The sequence below is a fragment of the Hyperolius riggenbachi genome, chromosome 11 (genome assembly GCF_040937935.1).
Source record: "Hyperolius riggenbachi isolate aHypRig1 chromosome 11, aHypRig1.pri, whole genome shotgun sequence".
Lineage (NCBI taxonomy): Eukaryota > Metazoa > Chordata > Amphibia > Anura > Hyperoliidae > Hyperolius > Hyperolius riggenbachi.
In genome coordinates this window covers 71,231,451-71,247,793 of record NC_090656.1, presented here as the reverse complement: position 1 = coordinate 71,247,793, position 16,343 = coordinate 71,231,451, and positions in this window count along the sequence as shown.

Here is a 16,343-nt window from a genome sequence, read left to right as displayed (position 1 = left end):
GTAACATAGGCGCCTGCCAGTGCTTATCAGTGATTAATAGTGTACCCTCTAGTCCCCTATATTATACAATACGGGCATAGGCAAACGTCACATGTTCCTTTAGTACAGAAAGTATAAACGAATAGAAAACCGAATGGAAAAAATATAGAAAAAATATAGAAAAAATAAAGAAAAAATAAAATAAAACCACCATTACCCCGAACTTCTGACCTTATGGTGACTCAACTACCCCCTATATACCCAACTACTAAACCCAGCCTATACTGTTACGAATTTCCATTAGTCATCACCTAACTCTCCATCTAGTCATCAGCAATAAAGCAGTTGAGGTCCAGTTCCACATTCAGACCCTCCGGCCTCATTGTATGCATTTGAAAGATCCATTTTGTCTCCATTTTTGAAATCTCCCGGATCTTATGGCATGGAGAGGCTGTCATAAGATCCGGGAGATTTCAAAAATGGAGACAAAATGGATCTTTCAAATGCATACAATGAGGCCGGAGGGTCTGAATGTGGAACTGGACCTCAACTGCTTTATTGCTGATGACTAGATGGAGAGTTAGGTGATGACTAATGGAAATTCGTAACAGTATAGGCTGGGTTTAGTAGTTGGGTATATAGGGGGTAGTTGAGTCACCATAAGGTCAGAAGTTCGGGGTAATGGTGGTTTTATTTTATTTTTTCTTTATTTTTTCTATATTTTTTCTATATTTTTTCCATTCGGTTTTCTATTCGTTTATACTTTCTGTACTAAAGGAACATGTGACGTTTGCCTATGCCCGTATTGTATAATATAGGGGACTAGAGGGTACACTATTAATCACTGATAAGCACTGGCAGGCGCCTATGTTACAGGGTCGTATGGGAGGTTGGTTCTCTGTAAGTCACATGTAGAGTCATTTTGGTTATTGAGAATGGGTATGTGACATATGTGCATACCATTTTGGCACAACAATAGGGGCGCTATGTGGGGGGGGGGGAGAGGCCGTATGGGGTCAATCATGCAGGTGTGCGCGTTTGTCACAGAACCAATTCAGCTGTTTGTTTCTAAGTTATCTGGCAATGTATAATGAAATTGGTCAGATATGACACATAGGATGGGGGTAATTACTGTCACACTTAGTATAGGGTTGTATTAGGTCAGAAGGGTATAAGTGAGAATGGGGGTTTGGAATTACATGTATATGTTACGTTTATGTATTAGAACACTACGAGTATGTGCATATACTTTAGTATGTATACCATGTATACAAACATCAAGAGAAGGGTTATGGTATTTACTAGATCAATGCTTTCTGCATATGTTATGTTTATGTATTAGAACACCACGAGAATTAGTATGTGCATATATTTCAGTATGTATACCATGTATACAAACATCAAGAGGAGGTTTATGGTATAGACCAGATCAATGCTTTCTGTAATCTAGTAATATGATCAATGCTTTCTGGAATCTAGTAATATGTAAACAGGAAGTGCTACACATAGTAACAGCCAGCGTAGAGGGCATCGCACAAACCGGGAAGTAATTTGCATAGTAAAGCGTTCATAGCGTCTCCCTGCCGACCTTGAGGCAAGCCCCTGATGAGTCATACGTGACGAAACCGGTAGGGCGTGGCCTCAGGAGCGGCGGCAGCAGAGACGCACAGGGCAGAGAGCGGCCGAGGATTTTACATGTGATATGCGCATTATTCTTTTATACTTGTGAGTGCACTTTTAATCTTTTATATATTATAATAAAACGGAATTATGCTATGGAGGCATCTGTTTTGAGTTCTTAAGGAAGAAAACTGTTGGTGGAAAGCGGAAGTCCGTATGGCAGTACCTGAATGACACCCAAGTGTACATGCTGGTCTGGAAACAGTCAGCCATTGAATCTGGTGAGCGGTTAGATGTTTATAGCGGTGGTGTGTATATGGACACAGTGCGCTGGCACATAGGTGCTCACTGGTGGAGGGTGTCACTTGGTAATAGTACCTAAACTGGATCACGCTATGTATATTTCTCTCTCTTTTGACCTGTTGGAGTGCAATATAGAGCGAAGCTGATGAGGAAGCCTAATGCCTGGATCTGTAACAAGCGTGTTTGCTGATATTTGTGCTATCAGCCACTGGATATCGGTGAGAGTATAACTGCTGAATTGTGGAACTGTCTATTATCAAAGAGCCTGGAATTAGTTGGTTATTTTACACTGGACTCTAGAGCATATTGTGCAAATAAGGGACTCTGGACTGTGTTTAACCCAATTCGAATTAAGTGACGTTATATGATAATGTATTTTGTGTAGTATGTGAGATATTGGAAAGGGGCACAGTGAGCCTATAACTCCATAACTCCATTCACTTCCACGCCATTGGAGCGCTGCACACATTACAATACATCTCGGCAAACTTAATTGATCGCGGTGCTTGAGTAATCAACAGTAAATTATGCAGAAATAGCGAAATTTGTGTAATTTTCTGTTTCCGTAATTACGGACACGAATTTTGCCACTACGTTGCAAATTCTTAAATTTGTAATTGACATAGAAACAGTCATTCAAAAATCTGTAAGCAAAATGTCCATCACGTAATTTCGCATTTCTGCGCAAATTCCTGTTTAACACCAAATTTCGTAATTTCATGTTTTCTATACAGACAGTTATTTCAATTACGAAAATTGACGTAATTTCATTTTTAATAGTAATTATGCAAAGTAAGTAATTACTAAACTCAGGAAAGTCACTCATTGATTGCAATTACTGATTGCAATTACTGATAATGCAAAGACCCCTGAACATGCTGTCACGTTAAATATACCAGGAGGCTCTACCTGCAGCCAGTTCTAAGACAGGTGCTCTTTGCCAAGGTGCACTTAGCAGTCATGCATGTTGAGACACTTGGTTTTGGGCCTTACAATATCTGATAATTGAAAGGCCCCAGCACGTGTTGTCGCTTTAAATGTATCAGGAGGCTCTACTTACAGCCACTTCAAAGACAGGTGCTCTTTGTCAAGGTGCACTTAGCGGTGCACTTTCATGAAATTACGAATTTTCTAATACAGCATAATCGTAATTTGGTCATTACGCTCATCACTATGCAAAAAAAAAAAAAAACACTTAACACTCATTGCTGATGATTTATTGCCATGTCATGTTCTTAGCCCTAGTTGGATACCATTACCATGAATTTCACTGATTCCAGAAGCTGCATTCAGCATCTCGGAAAACTCGATTACTCGTGATGTTTAAGTAATCATCAGTAAATGATGCAAAAATGTGTTTGGCATCCAATGCCGATGTTTCATCGTCTTGTCACGTTCTTAGCCCTAAGGGGATACCATGACCACGAACGCCACTGACTCCAGAAGCAGCATGCAGCATCTTGGAAAACTCGATTGATCACGGCGCTTGAGCAATTAACGGTAAATGATGTGCGATAAATGCTCCCATTCATCTCAATACACAACACAGTGTCTGAACCAGCCCTAAGGCCCCATTTACACTTAATCAGTTGCTCTCAGTTATAACTGAAAGGTCAACTGATTTTCAAAGTAAGTCCCATGTTTTCCTATGGCACCTTTCACACTTAACGCGTTCTAACTGAAATCTTTTTCAAAATGCAGTGCTATGGAGAAGGAAAAAAAAAACGCGTACTAAAATCTGCATCAGAAAAATCACGTTTAGTGGAAACAGGCCCATAGGCTTTCATTGGAGTCAGTTTTTCTGCATCCATTCTGCATCCAATCTGCGTGTAGTGGAAACAGGCCCTTAGTGTAAACGGAGCCTAAGGGCCCTTTTACACTTAATCAGTTGCTCTCAGTTATAACTGAAAGAAAACTGATTTTCAAAGTAATGCCCGTGTTTTCCTATGGCACCTTTCACACTTAACGTGTTTTAACTGAAATCTTTTTCACAATGCACTGCTATGGAAAAAAATGCGTACTAACGCACACTAACACGTACTAACGCATACTAACGCACATTAACGCCCACCAACTGATTAAGTGTAAATGGGCCCTAAATGTTTCATATCACTTGCATTTGACTGCACTACTGAGAAGGGAAACAGCAAATTCGGGCGCCTGAGGCAAGTGGACAAAAAAGGGTGCCGCCATTCACTCCCATAATAAATATCGTTTAATGGGCGCCCAACAGGAAAAAAGGGCGCCGGAGAACAATAACGTTTTACAAGCGGCGCCTTGAGACTAATGTTTTCATGATTACACATTATTTAATAATTTATAATTTTTTAAACATTATTTTTAAACGAAAAACAGTACAATATTTTTTAAAACATTATTTTTAAACGAAAAACAGTACAATATTTTTTTCAAACGTTATTAATGCTTATCACAGGGGGGTCTTAGGTTTAGGCACCACCAGGGGGGTCTTAGGTTTAGGCACCACCAGGGGGGCCTTAGGTTTAGGCACCACCAGGGGAGGTCTTAGGGTTAGGCACCACCAGGGGAGTCTTAGGTTTAGGCACCACCAGGGGGGTCTTAGGTTTAGGCACCACCAGGGGGGTCTAGGGGTTAGGGGTAGGTACAGGGAGGGTTCTGTGTGAGAGTAGGGTTAGGTATAGCTTTAGTAAAATTCTTATTAATCTTTTATAAAACATTATTATACATTTCACTTTTTAAACTGGGAAGATTAACGTTTTTACAATTGCCGATTTCATACACATTATTTAATGATTTATAACTTTATAAAACATTATTTTTAAACGAAAAATTTAGCACAATTTTTTTTTAAACGTTATTCTTGCTTATCGTTTAAAACCCTGCGCCCTTTTTTCTCCGACGCCCTTTTTTAACGTACGCACTGAGAAGGGGTTAGTGGCAAGAACATTTACACAAGCTGGCACTGGGAGAAATTTGGAAGCTAAAAAAATTAAAAATTCATTCCCACTGATTTATGATGCATAAATAATGATATATATTTAAGTTACTTGGTCCAAAAAGTATAAAAATAGATGCAATGTATACTGTATAATTCTCAATATTAGATATTCTTTACATTGAATCAGAATACTACAGCTGCATTTGCACCTATTGTGTTTGAAACAATCATGCATACAGTATAAACATAACTTTTTTCTTCCAAAAGTTTTGTGTCTCTTGACCAAAAGCACTGGGTTTAAGTGTGGTTGTATATAATGGTTGGGTCTTTTTCTATCCTGTATAGCCATGTTATTATCTATGTGTGAACTGTCATTGTACTTCAGTTTTTTGTGTCGTATGTTGTAATTTTTGAAGTTTGGTTTCGTCAGAAAAAGTCTCCTATGCGTTTATAGGTCACTTCTGATTCTAATTGATGGCTTGCCCTTCCAAGAAAAAGTCCCACATAGTTAATTTGAAAGAAAACAATTTCAAAGGAAAAGTAGAAGAACTGTACAGAAATCTTTCAACAGTTTCTGGAAAAGAGCCAAAATAAATGTAATACAAGTAATGACAAAAACAATTCATTAACTATTAATCTACAACAGCACATTTGTGAAATAACAAACTATAAATATAATTGCCAACTTGCAAAAAAGTTAAACACACCCACATTCTGCTGTGTTATTTTATTTAAATATTTAGGGACTTTCATTGTTTATTGTACTTTGTAAAATGCTGAAAAAATGTGTCAGCACTGCTTTAAATATAGTATTATTATTATCATGACTACTATTATATTATTAACTGCTGCCGGACCACACTGGTTGAAATCTACGTCCTGCAAGTTGCTGTGCAGCTCTGACAGGCCATAAAATTCAACTTCCCCTCTGTGTGCTTCCGCCGCTATCACCAATCACGTCGGTCTCTCCCCGCTGCAGTTCACTCGCCCCGCCGTCTATATGATGGCAGAGCTGTGTGAGCCGGTCAGGAGACAATCATGGGGTGAAGGGGGGGCTAGAGGGGGAGCTCCTGTACTTAATGCAGAGAATTGGCTCCTGACAGCGTGATCACTGTGAGACAATCCCACTGGCTTACAGTGATAGGGTCAGGAGCCAATGAAATCGGCTCCTGACAAGCGCACATAGCTCTGCCACCATAGCAACGGCAGAGAGAGGGGCCTGTGGCGATGGGACAGTGCCGTGACTGGCGAGAGCAACAGGTTATGTCGGTAAGGGCCATTTTGTGGCACTAGCAGTCTCTGGTCCATGAGGGGCCTGAGACAGCTGGTATGAAAGAGGTTAAGAAAAAACTTCCCTACCTCCAGTGGCGCAAGATTAAAATTGGATGTAGATCAGTCATTGTGCAATGGTTTCTCTCCCACTTGCACTGTGTTAGTAACTCTCTGTGGCTACATCCTTGTACATGTGCTAGTTTTAATATACATTATGGGCTGAGACACACCAGAAAATCTCCCCAAACGCTAGAGGTTTCAAAAGCTCTTCCCAATGTAATGCTATGGTTTTTTTTTTTACAAAACCTCTTCATTCCAGTGTGCATAGACATATAGGATAACATTAGCAGGAGGTTTCAAAAACTCAAAACGCTCAGAAAAACTCCTCTGGTGTGCACCAGGCCTATATGTAGGAAGATACAAAGCAGAGCTGCTTTGTTTCTTTTCCAACTTTCAAAGTTTGATTGCCACCTTTAGGATCACATTCATACAAGTGGAAGCTAGTATTATTTGAAGATATGAGCTTCAAACTTGAGAATTACAGTACCATGTATCCCCTGGGGTCTCACAAGCTCCCTTCACTTGAATTAGGTCTACACTTGTGACCACAGGTTCTTATTATTTTAAAAACGAATGCCCCATTGACAGTGCATTGACCTGTATGGTAGCCATGTGCTGTTACTTCTCCCTCATGCACCAGCATCTGTAAAGTGAAAAGTAATGCTGAAAGTAGAGAACACTGTTCTTCATTAGTTCTTACAGGGGTTACCAACTCACCGTTTCTGTCTGCAAGGGGGCCGTGGTGGTTAGAGTTCACTTACCTGGATGTTCAGCTCTTGTTGTGGTGCTCCACACTGTGCACCATGCTCCCAATACTTCCTTTTTCACAGCCAGAGCTTCTGCTGTGAAACAGGAAGTATTAGGTGGATGGAGCACAATGTGGATCATCATAGCAAGAGTTGAACATCAGGGTAATTTAACGCTCATTGCCCCCTCGCAGACACAAACAAATACAGGTTTGCATCTAATTAAACTGTTTTTGCTCATCCCTAGTCACCAAATTCTCATCTCTTTCCATACTGTGGCCCATGCAATCCTCAAAAAATCCCTTTCTCCTTGTAGTCAAATTATACGGCAGAGACTTGACATACAGAGTGGGATGGGAAAAATTGGGGCAACCCTTTTTTTGACCTGTAGAAGTGAGAACCTTCACATACATTGCACCATGTAGTGCTTTTATATAAGCATTCAGCAGTCCAATAAGTGCAGGTATATGATTTCAGAGCGTTGCTGTAGCTTTAGTCAAGATAATAAAAGCAATGTAAGCCATGGAGAGATTATTATGCGGTCTAAATAGATTTAATGGTTTAATTATTGTAGGTGTCTGGATTCCGCTGTTAAGCAAATGTATAGTGATTTGTAATATATTTTATTTTTTTAATATGTTTGCTGCTAATAGATTTTCCCATATTTTTAGCTAGTATTGTACTTTGTAATATATAAAGCATCTAGTGAATTAAAGTAAATATTAATGCAGAAAATATACCGATCTACCGACCAAGGGCTTAATGATATATATATATATATATATATATATATATATATATATGTATATTATCATACAGGGAGAATTTCTACAAGGAGAAATTGATTTATAAAGCACCAACATATTCTGTGGTGCTGTACAAAGTAAGAAACAAACATGGCAAATATGGGGTACAAAACAATACAGACAATGGTATACATCGGTTTACAAAATAAAGATTTGGTACAAAATACAGAATCGGTACAATATACAGAATTGGTAATAATGGTGAATTAATATTAATAAATGTTTAACAAAATCCAAAACACAAAAGGAGAGAACCCTGCCTGCCCTTGCGAGCTTAGAATCTAAAGGAATAGGGGGAAACAAGAGGTGGGGTAGTATTTAATATTCATACCTGGAAGCAGTATGTTTTAGGTTATCTAGTAGGAGTAAAACTTGGCCCGAGGTCAATAGGTGAACTGGCCTAAGGTAGAGCATATGCTTGATGGAAAAAGTGAGTTTTGAGGGCATGTTTAAAGAGAGTGATGGATGTGTTGTGGCAGTGGATTCCAGTGGAGGGGTAAAGCACATGCAAAATCCTGTAAGTTAAAGTTAAGAGGTTGAACTTTATCCTCTGGTTTATTGGAAGCCCATAAAGAGCTTGACAGAGAGGAGCAGCAGCGAAAGAGCGAGAAGAAAGATGAATGAGATGAGCAGCCTAGTTCAGTACAGATTACAGATTGGAGCGGTGCCAGTCTGTTAGCTGGTAGTCCACAAAGTAGTATGTTACAATAGTCCAGATGAGCTATCATAAGAGCATGTATTAACATTTTAGTAGTGTGCTGAGTGAGAAAAGGTCACACACACAGTTAATGTTGTGTCTTGTTGAAGATTCTGAATTGTTGTCTTTGAATATTTCATGTTTGCTATTTTGTTCAGCAGGTGCAACCCCAAATATTGTTGGAAAGTTTAATGACTGCTTTAGTATTCTACAGTAATTGTGAGAATGGATAACACTACACTATTCAGTAAAACACCAAGTTGTGCTTAAGTTGTGCAGATCAACGTGTTTTGGAGATTGGACTCTGTTGGTTCTACAAAGTGTAGATCCTGGCACACATTTCTATTTGTTAGTGCTGTTCCACCCCTTCTTTTGCACTACACTATTCAGGGTATGTTTTACTGGACTGACTCTTGCCTTTCCATTGTGTATATGGTATAGAGCAATGGTTTTCAACATTTTATTGGTATTGGTACCCCTTTTGAAAGCCTGTGGTCACCAAGTAACCTCTGGTGTGGTAAAAAAATTATGTAAAGTGCACAGCTTTTTTTTTTTAATAGTACATGGTAATTGTTTTTAAACAATTCCCATGCATTTACAATTTCATTTAATTAGCTAAAAGACAAGACAAGACAAATAACATTTCTATTGCACTTTTCTCCAAGCGGATTCAAAGCACTTGAACCGCAGGCACTAGTGGTGCACTTAGCAGGCAGTTGCAGTGTTAGGAAGTCTAGCCCAAGGACGCCTTACTGAAGAGGTGCTGGCTTACTGAACAGAAAGAACCACAATTTGAACCCAGGTCCTATGTCAGGGTCAGAGCCCTTAACTAGTACACTATCCAGCCATATACAAATTAGGTGGTGTTGTTAATTTAGGATTTCTTTCATTCATGATTTTCTAAAACTCTAAATGCATTAAACTTAATTAACTATATCAAGCCCAAGTTCCCCCTGGACCCATCAAACATACCCCTAGGGGTGTGCGTACCACACATTGAGAATCTAGGGCAAGGGTCGGTAACCTACGGCTCGGGAGCCAGATGTGGCTCTTTTGATGGCTACATCTGGCTCACAAACAAATCAGTAGGGGTTGATTTACTAAGCTACACTGCTCAAGCAGTGCAGCTTAGTGTTGCAGCGCAAGTAACATTTTCAAAGTAGGCACGCTATTGCTGTAGTGTGCACTGCTAACTTACTCACACTCCTCAAAACTAACAGCTGCTCCAATTGTCCCACTCTGGACCCAGTGACTTTGTAGGACGAGATCCCCACACTTTCATTGGCCCAATAGGCTGCCTGTCACTTGACAGGCAGCCTATTGGACCAAAGTGCGGGATCTCGTCCTACGAAGTGAATCAACCCCCAAGTCAGCTAGCTAATTGTACAAGCTGTTAGTTGGTATTTCTCCTGTCTGACTTTTGGGGGGAAATCGCTGATGTTGCTGAAGCCCAAGAGAAGCTGAAGACGTGTGTAACGGTTGTGGAACTTTCTCCGTGATCAGCGCACAACGCGTGCGCTGACACAGCGGAAATCCTCCACAAGCGTATATTTGCAGGCACCCAGCAAAAGGTGCTACGCACCTGTAGAGGGAAATTCCTGTCGGCAGTTGGCGCTGGGGAGTGCAGAGGAACCAATCCTCTGTACCTCCACAAGTGCCAGACAGGAATTGTACGAAGCGCAGAACGCAATCGCAAGAGAGGCGATTGCGAATGAGATTGAGCAAAGGGATAGGTTGTATGTGTGTGCGCCAATCCAGTCGCCACCCCGCGACCGCGCACACACAACAGCAGATACGAAATAGGAACGCGATCGCGAGAGGTGCGATCGCCAGACGTGACACAAGGCAGATCAGAATAGAATACGAGGGTAGCAAAGGCACAGTAAATACAATAAGGAGATACGGAAAATAATAAACGCTAGCTAACCGCGAACACCGCACTCATTCGCAACAGTGCACGCGGTTATGCGCGATCTCCACGTGATAAGCACAATAGAGTCTAGCACGCCTAACTAACCATTAACAGACAAACATGAAACAGAGGACGCGAGCGCTTGCTTAACGGTTACCTCACCGAGCCTGCAGCAAGCGTAGCGGACAAGACAGACACACGAAAACAGGGACAAACGAGAGATAGGATCCACAGCACTAGCGAAAAGTGGCCAGCGTGATCCAGGTACAGAGTAGCAGAACAGAAGGATCCCCAGCGCTAGCGAAAAGTAGCTAGCGCGATCCCAGAAGACAGAACAGAAGGATCCCCAGCGCTAGCGAAAAGTAGCTAGCGCGATCCCAGGAGACAGAACAGAAGAGATAGCTGGTAGCAACCGCTGCACCAGCTATACTCCAAGAACAGAGATCAGAACCATTTCCTGTCGACCACCTTTGGGGCAGGACAATGGCAACAGGCAAGACAAGACAGAACAGGCAATACAGATAATACAACCTGACTGGGCTAGAAGGGGAGCCTAAAGCAACCCCCAGGAATTAACTACACTAGATAGCAATGGCTGACACTCCAGCAGTGTCCATCAGGAACAGAGCATGGAAGGGAAATGTCCAGCAAAGCATTCTGGGAACCATAAAGCTCTTATAGTGCCAGTCATCAAAGAAGGCAGGTAGGGGATTTGCATAACGAATGTATGCAAATTCCCCAGCAAGAGAACAGACCAGAAACTTGCAATGGAAAGACAGGTCTCTGTTCCAGAGACCTGCAGCCCACAGACTAGAGGAATGGACAAACAGCTGTCTGCCTGTGCAGCCAGCTGAGCGGATCATCACAACGTGTCTGACCCTTCCACTGCCCGGTGGATCAGTTGTATACATCACCATAGCAACAGGGACATGAGCCCTCTGCTGCGCATGCACACTGTCCCAGTTTGAAACATAATGTATGGCTCTCACGGAAATACATTTTAAAATATGTGGCTTTTATGGCTCTCTCAGTCAAAAAGGTTCCTAACCCCTGATCTAGGGTATAAAAAAGAATGTCAATGAGGTAATGTGACATTTTTGTTCAAGATCTCCACCTACTGGCAAACAATGATGCATATGAAATATTTATAGCCAATAGGTTCATGTTATGATTGCATCTTCTCCTATTGCTCCTACTTCTAAATCTTCTACTATTATTAGTACTACTAATAAAACATAATAATGATATAGACATGGAAAACTTGAATGCAATTTAAAAATAAATATGTGGTGCATTTTTGTTATATCCAGATAAAACTGAGTACAGGTTTCTCATATCACATAATAAACAATGTGAAAAACCTCAGTTCATGATTAATACGTCTTTTTTCTCTTATTCCCACCAGTGAGATGAATAGCTTTGTATGCATTCTCTTCCAAAGCCTGCTGATGCTATATTTTTCCTCTTATATGTCGGTAAGATTAAGGTTACTAATATACGTGTGAACTTTTTTGATTTCAATATTTTGTTACACTTTGTACATTGATATAATGAGAGCAGGAAAGGGAAAAAAATAAAAATCACCTCTGGGCGATGTCATAAGAGTCAGTGTGCAGAGGCGCTTGAAAATCCCCAGGAATGGAAATGCTTTTTCAGTGGTTTTGGAGCAGGAGGTCAGGCTGTCTAGCCTTTGTTGAGCGAGGATTAAAAACGATTTTGATACTTGGGAAAGGATTACTGGTTGTGAAATATTTTGAAATCCTTTAAGAGATATTTAAAATCCCATTTAAGTGAGAGGTTAGAATTTTACAGTGAGGAAGACTGCAAAGAATTCACAAAAGTATCTCTCGGCGTAAGGGAGGAAAAAAGAAAAAAAATGAGAACACACACTACCACTATTTATATTAACTCAAAAGGTTAAAGCTAAGTATATGATAATTAGATAGAATAAATAAATGATATAATAGATATGGTGATGTTGGCTAGATAGTGTGCTCTGCCTCTGACATAGAAGACTTTGGTTCGAACCTGGGTTCTTCCTGTTCAGTAAGCCAGCACCTATTTGTTGAGGAGACCTTGGGCTCCCTTATATTGCTACTGCCTATCGAGCGCTCCCTAGTGGCTGCAGCTCAAAGGCTTTGCATCTGCCAGGAGAAAAGTGCAGTATAAATGTTATTTATCTTGTCTTATTGTTTAGATGAGTAGATAAATCCAAAATGGAAAAAAAATACATGCATGAATAAATAAAAAAATAATTGTTGTAAATACTTATACTATCTAATACAATGATAATTGCACCTGCACATCTATTGAGTTCTTATTGGGATGGTGCTTCCTGTAGGTAACTTAGAGAGATATGAGAGGCAGGGCCATAACCTACTAAATTTTCTGCTAAGTTTTTTTTTCCCCCAAGGAAATATCTTCAATAAAATCCTTTGAAAGTTCCCACCAGGCAATAAATTACTCAAAATAAGCGTGATATTACCTTTTTACCCACTCAATTGCTAAGTGCTGAAAACTTAATTTTTAGATAAACTGAAAAATGATCTTTTAGGAGAAAAGTTAATGATATGGCACTTTGGGCCTGACACATTTCACTTTTTCTCTTAAGTTTTCTCCTAGGAGATAATTTGTGTCTTCTATTCAAAAAAGCTTTCTGCACTCTGCAATCGAAAAAGTACCAAAAAGTAAGTGAAAAAGTACTGCCAACTTTATTCTGAGTATTGTCTTGCTTGTTGGTGGCTTAAAAGGTGTTTTATTAATAAGGTGTGAAAATATCACTTAGGTGGAAACTTATGAGAAAAAAGTGAACCGAATAAGAGTCATTTGCCCATATGCAATTCACTTTAGCAAGTGCATATGGTCTCCTAGGAGATCATTTTTATGTTCTCTTTAAATATCTTTTCACCATTTTACAATTGAAAAAGTACCCAAAAGTTTGTGAAAAAGTACTATCAAAATTAGTTTAAATATTTTTTGGATGCTGTTGGTTTAAAGGACACTTTATGACAAAGGTTTGAAAATATCACCAATTCCATTTTTCCTGCTATGTTTTCTCCTAGTTGATATTTTCACATTATAAATAAAATGCCTTTTAAGCCACCATGCAATGTTCTAAAGTAAGCGCTACAGCTGAATGATCATACAATAGTTGAATCACAAGAAACACCAAATACAAATAGTTCTGAATTAAGCGTCACCGCTTTGCTAAATAATAGTCCAATGTTCGACTAAAAAAGCGGTCTCTTTGTCTGTATGCGCTTCTAAAACGGTGTCAGTTCCACCTTGCTTCAAACTCCTTTAGTATAGTAGATAGCACTCCACCATGCACATAAACATCAGCAGACTTCATCTAAATGATTGCACTCACCCTGTCCAATTGACCACTGCTAGACTGGTCATACGATCTCTCATGTGTTGTCCTCCATGATCAGTGTCTCAGCTCCGTTACTCCTTCTTCCTATTACTGCCGGTCTAAGTTGTCATATGTACCTCATTGGAGGAGAGAAGCTCACATCGTACAGTTCCATTTGGTAAAAGATAAGTTTAATTATAAAAATGCACTCACAATTTGTGGGGTCAAATACAGCGCTCAGAGTTTTAAGAACGGGCTCTCCCTCATGCCTCCCGGTCAGGCTTATTGGGTCCGCTCCGCTCTCGCCATTTGTCCACCACTTGCAGTTAAAATCCCTGCGCTGTGCGCTCCGTGCTTCCTAACAGTCCGAGGTAGCCCCACCCGACGCGTTTCGTCACTGCATGTGACTCATCAGGGGCCCCTGATGAGTCACGCGCAGTGATGGCTGCTGTGTGCTTTCATTTTGGTATGATGTGCAGCTGCCTGTAGGAAGTGTCTCTCATAGGAATGAAACTGCAGTCATCATCAGTATCTACAGTATGCAGACAATGTGCACACAGAGCACACAGATCATATTGCATATTGCTCTGAAAACTTGTCTGTTTCAGAGCTTCTCTCTCAGCAGGAGCAGCCCCTCTAATGTCATCACAGCTCTCAGTATGCAAAGCAGGAAATTTGAGCCAGGAGGTAGCAGGCTTGGGCTTGAAACGACTCCACAGAAGAGTGACTCAGCTATAATGATTCCAGGTCAAACCTAGACTGAGCCAGTTGGGGACTCTTATCACAGCTGCTAATAGACTAATTAAGCAGATAAGAATGAAACTAAAAGCAGGGTAGGTGTTTACTGTCATGTTCCCACCGATAAATGTAATAAAATACATGAGGATGCTTCGTCTCTAGTTCTCTTTAAAACCCTGAGTGCTGTATCTGACCCTACAAATTGTGAGTGCATTTTTATAATTAAACTTATCTTTTACCAAATGGATCTGTACGATGTGAGCTTCTCTCATCCAATGAGGTACATATGACAACTTAGACCGGCAGTAATAGGAAGAAGGAGTAACGGAGCTGAGACACTGATCGTGGAGGACAAAACATGAGCGATCGTATGACCAGTCTAGCAGTGGTCAATTGGACAGGGTGAGTGCAATCATTTATATGAAGCCTGCTGAAGTTTATGTGCATGGTGGAGCGCTATCTACTATACTAAATGACTTTTAAGCCACCAGCAAGCAAGAAAATACTCAGAATAATTTTGACAGTACTTTTTGACCTACATTTTGGTACTTTTTCAATTGCAGAGAGCAAAAGTTATTTTAATCAGAAGATGAAAACGTATCTCCAAGGAGAAAACGTATCTCCAAGGAGAAAACGTAGAAGAAAAAGTGAATCGGATGAGGCCGTAGTGTTTTGAGCAGAATGTGTAGCATGATTAGGAGCAAACTGGTGGCTCCATAATCATTAGGAGTAAAGGTGCATACACATGCCCATTTACTGTTGACCGCAGGGATCGGGACTCAATTACTCAGACACAAGCACCACTTCATGGCAGAGTTCTACACAGAAGTGTTGCTACTGTATAGGGTAGCGATGTGAGAGGGGGAAGAAGGGATGACGGTGACGCACACAATGTTGTGCCTTTGAGCAGTAGGGGTAAGGAGAACAGCAAAGTGCTCAGCCTGCACTTGGCAGTCGGGATTTCTTAGTGATACCTCAGGGCAGTCGTATGCTTACTAGATTGTGGGCAGAGACGACCCTGGCCAGTCACCTCGTCCTAGAAGCCTCTAGCTTGTGCATGAGGCTTCAGGTTTAAAAACAGCTTCTTTAATGATTGAGGGTTTTTTTTCCTTCACAGAGCAGTTACAAATGAGACTCAACACCAACAGCTAGTAGGATGCTTGTAAACAATGGAAAAGAAGTATTGATGACACACCCTATCTAGCAATAAGATTAGGTACAAAACACATTGAATACTAAAAATACATAAACTATATGTAGGACTTATTGTCAACATATACATTTGATGGGTCTTACATCTTACCTATACTTTAGCATCAGAAATGGTTTAAAATAAAATTAACACCCTGAGGAAGCCCCACCAAAAGACAAAATGTGTAGATGAGCGGAGTCAAGGGATGGTGCCCGTGTTAATGCAGTGATATACAAGCCTTGTAAGAGGAGTGTGAACAGGAGACATTATGCAACAATGGGCTTTTTGATCAAGAGTCCAAATATCTGACTATATCAGGCAGGAGCTAATTTCATTGACTACTGACCCCATGACCCCGCCAATGTGGAGTATATCAGCCAGAGGTGCATCAAGGGTAAGGTAGCACCCACCTGCCACCACTACGGCCTACATACTGTATGTAAAGGGTCTGTGCGAAACATTCAGAATGCCATTCCAAATTAATAATGTCATCTCTAGTTTTTGGTTGTGTTAGGTGCATGTTATGAAGCAACATAATGCAATACACTAATGTGAAACTATCCTAAACGTGGATTGTGCTGGTTGTAACTACAAGTGCATGACATAGACACTGATGTTAGTCACTCTCTTGCTCTCTTGATGACACCCACTTCAGTGATTAGAACACAGAGTTGGGCCCAAGCTGTGACAGGGTGGCAGAACCTTTAAACTAAAGTATATGGATAGTGTAGTGGTAACAAGAGGCA